The sequence below is a fragment of the Pteropus alecto genome, unplaced genomic scaffold (assembly GCF_000325575.1).
Source record: "Pteropus alecto unplaced genomic scaffold, ASM32557v1 scaffold413, whole genome shotgun sequence".
NCBI classification, from domain to species: domain Eukaryota; kingdom Metazoa; phylum Chordata; class Mammalia; order Chiroptera; family Pteropodidae; genus Pteropus; species Pteropus alecto.
In genome coordinates, this window is record NW_006434120.1 from 2,151,119 (window position 1) to 2,158,564 (window position 7,446).

Consider the following 7,446-nt stretch of genomic DNA (forward strand, 5'->3'; position numbering starts at 1 on the left):
GAAGAGTGAGTCCGTCAGCGAGTAAATTCGGGCGCAGGCCCTTTAAGAGGAATGTCTGTGACTCCCGCTGCCCTCTGTCTCACTCAGCCGCAACCTCCGCTGGTTTTCACAACCAGAGGCTGCGGAGACTTCTCTCCCTGCACTGGAACCCTGGGCTGGGGAGTCCAGTGTGGGGTCGGAACCCCTTGCTTCTCAGGAAGAGGAGGGGGCTCTGCAGCCAAGATAGCCATACCTATTTTTGATTGCCACACTCGGTCGTGGGACCTGCTGTTTCGGGTCTCTGCCCCTCCTACCTGTTTGAGGTGATCTCTTATTTTTGTTTCTTGTTGTAGAGATTCTGTTCAGCCAGACCCCAGGCAACTCCTCATGCTGGTTGCTCTGTAGCTTTTTTATAATTCTGGTGTGGTCATGAGATGAGGTATGCCCATCCCTTACCTTCTATGCCATCTTGACTGGTCTCTCGGGTAAACACTGTTTTTGTTTGTTTGTTTGTTTGTTTTTTCCTGCCGGCTGCTTGTTTATTTTCTGCTTGGTACAAAGCACACAGTTACAAGTGTAAGGAAGGCTCGCATGTGGCTAGGACACTACAGAGACAGACTCTCTCTGGCTCCTTTTTGATGTTTTGCTGTTTTTATGTCAAAGAACCCAACTGCTTCTGCTTGCTGCAGCCTGTCTAGTCTATGGAGTGGAGTAGGGGTAAAGGGACTCAAAAGAGCCTAGTGCCTCTGGAAGTCTGGTGGCCTGTGGTAGCCACTCAGGGTGGGGGCCCGGAGTTGGTTTTGCTGGGCTGGCCACCAGGCTGCTTCCTTGTGGCTCCCTGAGCCAGGTCACAGGAGATCATGCTGCCAGAGGCCCGGGGAGATTGTGAGTGCTCTAGGGACTTCAACACTGTGGCCACGAAGGGGAGCATGGACTTCCCGAAAAAGAAGCCCGCCCACCAGTGATTCGGGGCAGCCTTGGGGAGACCAGGGTGGTGGGAAATGGCTTCCCTAGGACACTGGGCACTGCCACAGGAGCTATTACTGGAAGCAGAACCTAGGCAGCGAGGGTAGTAGTCGTGGGTGGCCACGAGCAGCTGCTGGAGGGGACGGCTGCCATGCTCTTGCTTGTGGGCTGGTGGAAACCTTGGCGGCGGCCCCTCGCGGGCCTCGGCGCGCACAGGAGACGGGAGCGCTGGGCGACGGAGTCCGTTTGCAGAGGAGACCGCGGGAGGCCGCTCCACGAGCGCGATGCGCGGGGTCGGGTAAACACTCTTAATAGCCATGGTTAGCTGAGTGCCTTCTGCGAGAGAAGTGCTTTACAAATATTATTACTTACCTTTTAAGAAAACAGCAAGGTAGGAATTATCATCCCTTCCTGCACTTCTCTAGCATGAGGATCTTAGTGAAATCATTTGCTCTCTTATCAGGCAGTGAGAGGCAGAGGGAGGATTGAACCCATCTCTGTTCATTGCCAAAGCCAGAGTTCTGTTTGGGATGCCACCTGCCTCTCATCCATGCATGGTGTGGTGGCTGAGAGCATAGGTTCTTGAGAGTATAGGAATCTGACAAAGATGTGTTCTAATCCCAGGACCTCTACTTACTATGGGACCTTGGGAAATTTACTTAACCCTTCTCAATTTCAGTTTTCTCATCTGCAAAATGTATTTACAGAATAAATGAATATGAAATCTATCATATAAGGCCTGGGACATTATAAACATGGAAAAGGCTGGTTATTTTTTTCCTTAAACATTATTAGTGATATCTGTAAAGGTAGTGGCATGAGATTGTTTTAAACTCACACTAAGGCTGCAAACCTTCCTCTTCCTCTTGTATTTGCCACTTACAAATCCTTGGCAAGGTCTTTGTGACAGCCATAGCATAGGTGTCAATATTTAATTGCCTACCTCTGAATTTTAGTGAACATTTATTAGTTCATGACATCCTGAGGCTTCTACTAAGCTTGCTTTATTCATTCAACATTTTAAAAATGCCATGTGGTTGCTTCCTCAGCCTGTCATGCTCTGCTCCTGCACAGAATGGAGGTGGAATGTAGCAACGAAAAAGCTTTCAACAGAGAGTTTCCGAGGACCGAGGCCCTGAACACCAGGGCTTGGGTTTGCCAGAGCCATGCTGACCTGCGTTCACTGATGGTAGAAAAAATAAATCGAAACTCAGTGATCTGAAGATTTAAAAATCATCTCACCCATTTTTAAATGTGCAGTTTGATAGCATTAAGTGCATCACATTGCCATGCAGCTCATCTCCAGGACTGTCAGGAAAGCACACTTCTTAAATGCCACCTTCCCAAATTATTGGAGTTCTAACTTCATTTCCTAAGGGACTGTCTTGAGCTTGTTCCCAGCAGGTAATGAAAACAAAGTCCCATATCTGTTCCCCTTACCTTTCCCTGGAGGTGATACCTGTGGCTGTAAATTTGAGTAAAAATTATGAAGTGCAATGACTAAGTACCCAAAGTTGTTTGTTTGAACAATGTCCAAGATCCCAAAGACCACCTGTCAAAAATATCCCCACTCCTGGGCATAGATGGGGGTTCCTGCAAACAGGTTTCCAGTAAATAATCATGAAAACAGTAAGAGTTCATCATGTGTTTTGTCTCACAGTCATTTTCAAAGCACGCTGGTGATGCCTTTTGTGGAGTCCTGTGAATGCATTTCAGAAAGGAGGTTTCTTTAAAATGTTTGGTATCTATGAAAACTTCACAATTAAAATGTTTGCGTTTGCTTGTCAAGGATCTTGTTTGTACCTGCAAAGTTCTAATGTGATATAAAAATGTATAGCTTTGTTTCCGGAAGTGTTCTGTTTCTTGGACTAAAATGTAGGCTCTGAAGACAGTTGGTGTCTTTTTGTTCTTGTTCTGCCTCACATTATCTCAACTCTGCCCCCAAATATCAGTCTTCTTGGTGTGTGTGTGTGTGTGTGTGTGTGTGTGTGTGTGTGTGTGTGTTGGGGGGCAGGGAGGTGCTGGAGTTGATCAACCAGAACCAGGTTGCCGTCGATCGATCAAAATGATGACAATGGCCAGGCCAAAGGGTTTTTTCAGCCTGATTGTCCAGAGTGGATGCCTCTGGCCTATCTCAAGAGGCAGAACCAGTTGGAACATTTTTTAAAATGGCCCTCTACAGGAATAATTTTCTAGCTGACTCCATTTGTATCCATATTTCACATTTGCTAGGCTTCTTTTGCAAACATCTTCACCCTTATTACATTGATTGATTAAGGAAGATACAGATGGAACCAGAATTCAAAGACTTCTCCTATTTCAGCCCATGGCTGATTCCTATAAAAGAAGAGCTCTTATTGATTTGAAAAAAATTTCTGAGCAGCCTTCAAAGCCAAATTAAATGATTGGAGCTATGAGCTGTGGAGATCAAGGTCGCCACCTAGTGGGGAAATAGGGCACTGCCACCACAGCTAGCAGTGAAATTAGTAGGCAGGTTAAAATTCCTGCCCAGCTCTTTCCGTGGAGCCCAAGGAGGCCCCTGCAGAGGCCTCCGTTCCCAGTCTCAAAGGTATCCGGCTCTCTGTGAGCATGCAGGGCAGAAGTGGGTGGTCCAGAAAATTCTTTGTCAGGAAAGGAAAAGAATCTCCCTCTGTGGAGCAAGAAGATGCTCCCTGGGCCACTCTCCAGAGTAAAGAGGGACCTGACCTGAACACATCTGGAGCAGTCAGCCTGTCGGGAGCCTAGGTCCCTGGGAGATTCCAGAAATACAGGAGTCTCAGTGTTGGGCAGCACAGGCACCTGCCCGTCAAGGGACATTTGTACCTTCTGCAGGCATGGAATTTTACTCTTCTGTTTCCTAAGGCAGGTTCTGTCCCCTGGGAGTGGATTCATGTCAATAAGCCAGAAGCCACACCGAGTGCTGGAGGAAAATTCTTCCTTTCCTGCTCTTATATCACAGCCCTGATCCCTACGTGGTCACCTCACACCCCGGGGGGCCGGAGTCCATGCAGCCTGGTGCCCCATGTGAGACCCCTGGCTCTTCAGGGGGCTGCCTCCCTTTTAGGCGTAATCCTCCCCTGTGGGGACTTTCTGCTGCCTCTCAAGAAGGTTTCCCTCCTGGCGTCACCATTGTTCTCTGCGTGGCACCCTGTGGTTTCCTTTCCAGTGCTTGTCACAACTTGCCATACTGTTAACCTGTTTTTATGTCTGTTCTTATCTCCCCTCCGGGGTAGGTAGGGACTGTGTCCTGCCCTAGCTGGAGCCTGGTGCAGGGCCTGGCCTCCAGCAGGTTCTCCATGTTTCTAAGAAGGGCTGGGAGCCTGAGTCCAAGGGCTGAGAGGCGGCTGGTGGAAAAGGTCTGCAAAAAACCCTCTCCGCCCACCCTGGCCGATTCCTGCCTCTCCACTAGAGGTAATAACAGGGAGCCATTCACCCCCGGTTGTTAAGGAAATCACATGGGCCCTAAGTGTTCTGCCAACGCAAAGCATTATTGAGTGCTGCTTCATTCTATTTGCTTGGTTCCATTTACTGTAAGTGGCCCTGCTTTGCCGACCCCTTTACTAGGGGAGAAGAGGTGTGAGGTTGGGGAAGGGGCACCACCTCCCACTCCCACAGCCGAGGACCATACAGGAAATTGCACATATTAGCAATGGGGGGCCCTTGGAGATCCCCCAATCGGGGGCTCCTGACATATCTGCATGTTAGAATCAGCCGAGCAGTTTGTAGCCCAGGCCCAAGCCTCACCCCAGAGGTTCTGATTTAATTGCTCTGCAAGGAGCGGAGGCACAGGTGGGAAACAGCTCTCTCGGTGATTCCCATGTGCACCCAAGGCTGAGGACCTTGATGGGACCCACCCCAGGCTTATAGATGAGTAAGCAGAGACCAAGAGGGTAGCAGTGGTTACTGTACACAGGGACGGAGACTGTCCCACAGAAAGACTGAATCTGAGAGGCCAATCTCTTGCATTGAGGGCAACAGAGGGTCTTATCAGGTAAGAGTGGCAGGACTGGGTCCACACCACACCCTGTCAAAGGTCCAAGAGCTGTTTGTGAAGGCCACATAGATATGGAGCAGGAACTAGTGCAGCATCCATGTCTGGGCAGAGCACCTGGGGTAGGAACAGGTGGTCAGTACCTGGGATGGAGCTCTGGGCCTGTTGCCAAGTCCTTAGAGCCCCCAGCTGTGGCAGCTGCAGCTGTTTTACTGCTTCCAGCCGGGCATCTAGGATTCGTATAAATCCGTCTTAGGGAAACGCTGTGAGCTTTCATGCTGGGTGGAGAATCAAAACAGGCTGAGAAACCTGGTCAAGTGACAATACAGGTCAGACAGATACGGAGAATAAGGAGAAGCCCAGAGCCCTTGGCAGGGGGTGATTTCATTTACATTTGATAGGACAAGGAGGCTTGTTTTGTTTCTAATGGAGCAAAGTTCCTGGATGTAGAAGGGGGTGAGAAATCCTCCCATGTATGAGTCATTGTCCTATGTCGTTGGCAAAGTTCTCAAAGGTCATGTTCTGCAGACGCACTCTAATTAGAGGTTCTGAGGTGTAAAGGAAGAACAGACTACTTCTGTTTTTCAAAACACTTACTATATGAACAATTGATAAATTCCAAAACAGATGAACAAATTGGTACATTTTACGAATTTACATTTAACAAACAAATGTTTTTAACATACACTCAAATGTGCAATGCAGGATAATTATATGATTTACAAGGCAATCACAGGATTCATAAAAAAGCATGAAATAACACTCTGAGTGGTGTGGTCTAATAATGGGCCACAAGTGTAAAGTTACATAGTGAGCATCTCTTAGTTTTGTCAGTGTAGCTCTACGACTGAGAGTCTTCATCAGCTCGGGCTGCTATAACAAAACAACACGGACTGAGTGGCTAAAACATTTATTTTACACAGTTCTGGAGGCTGTAAGTCCAAGATCAAAGTGCTGGCTAATATGGTTCCCCGTGAGAGCTCTATTTATGGTTTGCAGACAGCTGCCATTTGGCTAAGTCTTCACGTGGTGTAGAGAGAGAGAGTTCTCTCCAGTGTCTCTTCTTATAAGGACGCTGACCCCATTCTTGAGGGCTCTGCCCCCATGACCTAATCACCTCCAAAAGCCCCAACACATTGGGGGGTTAGGGCTTCAACATACAAATTTTGGGGGAACCCACTTCAGTCTGTGGAATCAGCTGTATCACAGCATTGGGGAGTTCTATCAGCCGTGTTTATTTTGAGACCCTTCGCGAATGTGCAGCTTGAGTCAAAGTGCCCTGTCCCCTCCTCCTCGCCAGTGCTGTGCTCAGCTGACTTTCATTCTACAAGAATGGAGGACAGCAAGCAGGGAAGGAGAAAGGGAGCTGGGGGTGCAAGGGGGTCGGAGACACTGTCGGTTACATAAATCCTGATACCTCTATACCACAGGATAGTATGTAACTGTGAAAAGTAAAGTTTAGGAAAAATATTCAGTGATCTGAGAAGAGGTACAGTCCACAGAATATTAAGTAACGAAAGCAGGTTTGCAAGCTCTGCACGCACTGTGGGCCTGTCGCTGCAGAAGGCATAACCGTGCCAGAGCCCAGAAATGGAGACCGATGGTACATGTACCCATCATGCGATCTACGTGGGATCTTTAGTTTCTTTGTTGTGCCTTTTGAAAATGTCTAGAATTTCCATAACGAATATGGATTATTTTTGCCATCAGATAAAACATATACATTGCTTTAACATACTAATATGAAGGAAAGGAAGAAGGAGGAAGAACTGAAGGCAGGTGGGAGGGTGGGCAGGGAAGGGAGATGGACAGAAGAAAGGAACCCACCCCTTCTTTTGTGCTTGGTTGTTTGTCTGCCCCTCTGTCCAGGGGCACCAAGAAGGAGGAAACAGAAAAGGACAGAGAAGCCAGGGGTAGAGCTGGGACAGACACCAGCCAGGGGACAGAGGAGAGAGACATGCAGTCCTCGGGATAGTCCTGTCCCTTTTCCCCTCCCCCTAGCGAGGTAAGGCACAGACATTGTCTAGCCTCCTGGTGGCACTGGTCACCTATCCGGGCGTGACAGGACCCTGGAACCACAGACTCAGACCTCAGCCTGCCAGGGACCTGCGGAGCACCTGGGGGGGTGCTTGATCTCTGCATCCCAGAGGGCTATTCTGGGTTTGATTCCATGGCCAAGTGTCTAAAACTTCAGTTATTAGTTATGGAGCATTATTTAGAGGTTTAGCACAGGACATAATTTTGGTGAATTAATCTGTATAAATATGGACACTATATATCATCATAAATAATTTGTAAAATGGGTTTAATTTCCACATGCACTCTCTTTAGTTCTTAGGATAACCAAGAGCCACACATGTGTATGGCTGTATGACACAGACAGACAGACACACACACACACACATGACTCTCCTCTCTTATGAGTCTAGGTCCCTAACTGTTGTTACTCTTACCCTCCTCTCCCTTCCCCTCCAGCCACCGCACCGTGTCCCTGAGGGAGCATGCCGCCA

The 7,446-nt window shown here is 48.3% G+C and overlaps 1 pseudogene; it reads right to left on the reverse strand.

Annotated features, from left to right (window-relative positions):
- Window positions 1–837: 837 nt before the first annotated feature.
- LOC112477468 lies at window positions 838–1,098 on the reverse strand (annotated as a pseudogene).
- Between the last annotated feature and the right edge of the window lie 6,348 nt (window positions 1,099–7,446).